Source organism: Piliocolobus tephrosceles, chromosome 3 (genome assembly GCF_002776525.5).
Source record: "Piliocolobus tephrosceles isolate RC106 chromosome 3, ASM277652v3, whole genome shotgun sequence".
Classification (NCBI taxonomy): domain Eukaryota; kingdom Metazoa; phylum Chordata; class Mammalia; order Primates; family Cercopithecidae; genus Piliocolobus; species Piliocolobus tephrosceles.
The window spans coordinates 145918756-145921851 of NC_045436.1; positions in this window are offsets into that span (position 1 = coordinate 145918756).

Here is a 3096-nt window from a genome sequence, read left to right on the forward strand (position 1 = left end):
TTGGGTTGTAAGCCCCTCAGCAGAGGGGAGTGGGTCACCTTTTTGATGAGAATACATGTTTTAAGATAATAATTAAAACCACTTCTGGCCGGACACTATGGCTCACGCCTGTAATCTCAGAACTTTGGGAAGCCAAGTCAGGCAGATCACAAGGTCAGGAGTTCAAGACCAGCCTGGCCAATATGGTGAAACTCCATCTCTACTAAAAATACAAACATTAGCTGGGGCGTGGTGGTGGGTGCCTGCAGTCGCAGCTATGTGGGAGGCTGAGGCAGGAGAATCACTTGAACCCGGGAGGCAGAGGCTGCAGTGAGCCAAGATCTGGCCGCTGCACTCCAGCCTGGGCGACAAAGCAAGACTCTGTCTCAAAAAACAAAAACAAAAACAAGAATATTTCCTAGTTTCCCAGCAGAAAGAGGCACTGAGAGGTGAGTTCTGATCAGAACAGTGCTGCAAAATCCACTGCTCCTGCAAATATTCACTGAAGGCTGGACAGAGTTCACAAGAATTAACTACACATCATCTTGTCCTTCAAGGTGATTATGGAATATTTAGAGGAAAAAGACAAATTTCTAACAAAAGGTGAATAACAATAACAATAAAAGTTAAATAAGTAATGCAAGCAAGAAGACTATTTCTTTTTTTTTTTTTTTCTTTTTCTTTTTTCTGTTTTTTTAGAGAAATCTTGCTCTTGTCCCCCAGGCTGGAGTGCAATGGCGCGATCTCAGCTCATGGCAACCTCCACCTTCTGGGTTCAAACGATTCTCCTGCCTCAGCCTCCCAAGTAGCTGGGATTACAGGCGACTGCCACCAGGCCCGGCTAATTTTTTTGTATTTTTAGAAGAGACAGGGTTTCACCATGCTGGCCAGGCTGGTCTCAAACTCCTGACCTCAGATGATCCGTCTGCCTCGTCCTCCCAAAGTGCTGGGATTACAGGCGTGAGCCACCACACCCAGCCCCCTACTTTTTTTTTTTTTTCCGACAGGTTCTTGCTTTGTCACCCACTACAGTGCAGTGGTGCAATCTCAGCTCATTGCAACCTCTGCCTCCTGGACTCAAACGATCCTCCCACCTCAGTCTCCAGAGACCTGGGACCACAGGCACTGCCACCACATCCAGCTACTTTTTTTTTTTTTTTTTTTTAGTGGAGACAGAGATTTCACCATGTTGCCCGGACTAGTCTCGAACTCCTGAGCTCAAGCAATCTGCCCACATCAGCCTCCCACAGTGCTGGGATTATAGGCGTGAGCCACTGCAACCTGCCAACTATTCCTTAAAGGCGTGACTCACTGCCAAATGAGAGGTTTGAACCAGAAGTTCAGAGAAGGGAAAGAGGGTTGGGCCTCCAGGGTGGACTGATCCATAGGAGGCAGAGACCAAAAACAAGGCTCTCACTTAACAGATTGAACCAGCAAGATGGAGTGCATGGTGGAGGCGTGGGGGTGCATCTTGATAGAAAGAAAGCCTATGGAATTTAGGACTGGAATTTCTGTTCTGTCATTTATTAGTGAGAGAGCTCAGGCATTTAAAAAAAAAATTCTCTGCACCTCAGTGTCCTCATGGGTGAAAGGAATAATATTATCTACCCCACTGGGCTCCATGTATCATTCAGACCACAAGCATCTGTGGAGTCTACTTATACTAAGCCCTTTTGATGAGCTCTGGAGTACAAGATGAAAATAGTAGGGCCTGCCCTCAAGAGCTACCAGATAAGGAGGGGCAGTCAATGTTGGTCTCCCTCTTCATTTACCTTCCAGGGGTCTGTCGTGCGTGTGTGTGTGTGTGTGTGTGTGTGTGTGTGTGTGTGTGTGAGTCTCGCTCTGTCACCGAGGCTGGAGTGCAGCGGTGGGATCTCAGCTCACTGCAAGCTCCATCTCCCGGGTTCAAGCAATTCTACTGCCTCAGCCTCCCGAGTAGCTGGAACTACAGGCGCCCGCCACCACATCCGGCTAATTTTTTTTTTTTTTTTTTTATTTTTGTGTGTGTGTGTGTGTGTATTTTTAGTAGAGACAGGGGTTTCACCGTGTTAGCGAGGATGGTCTCGATCTCCTGACCTCGTGATCCACCCGCCTCGGCCTCCCAAAGTGCTGGGATTACAGGCGTGAGCCACCGCGCCCGGCCCAGGGGTCTGTCATTTTAAAGGACCAGTGGTCAGAACCATAAACCACATACATGGAATGCAGCATATTGGTTCAGAAGTTTGAAGACAGAACAAGCTCTTCACCACCCACAACGGAAGGTTCCTGCCTTCCTGTCCCACTTTCTGTGAGGAAATGCGTCTGTCCCTCTGGAGCTCCTGATTTTCAAAACTTCTCCCCTGAGCTTTGATGAAGTCTGGGGGAGCCAGCGTCAAAGGCAGCACACTCTGGTCACAGGCGATCGTTACCCAAAGAGCCTGCTGTTGACTTCCAGTCACTTCATTTTTTTAATTGCAAAAGACAGCCACTAGGGGGCCTAGGAGCGAGACGCAGAGCTCCGATTCCATTTATCAGGCAAAATGCCTTTCCTTCTTGCTGAAAAACGCAGTCAAGGTCAACGAAACACACACCCTGGGCTGAGAACAATACCTTCTGCACCTTCTGCAAACCCTTAGTGAAGAACGCATCTCCCTTGAGGCTAAAAAATATTCTTAACTCAGCCCATCCTCCACAGTCCATCAGGCTGGGCCAAGGGTTTCTTAGCCCTGATTCCATTTTTCAGTGTTTCCTTCTGATTAAAAGCCCTTTGGCACAGCAGGATTGTCTATAATAATAGTAAATGACTCACATGATGAGGAGGCAATCTTTTCACATCCTGAGTTACAATCCATCTTGTAAAGCCTTGCAGTGGCCTGAATTACAGCCCTGGATTCTCAGCAAAGGCACAGAGTGGGGATTTTTGCTTGATCCTCTCTCTCCTCTCAGTTTCCCACACCTCCCGCAGATGCTTGAATGTCTAATGTACTGTACCTACCTATGGCAATCCTCATTAAAATCAATCACTCATTTGCAAAAAAAAAAAAAAAAAAAGCAAGCAAGAAAAAAGAAAGAAAGAAAGAAAAAGAAAGAAAAAGAAAGAAAGAAAGAAAGAAAGAAAGAAAGAAAGAAAGAAAGAAA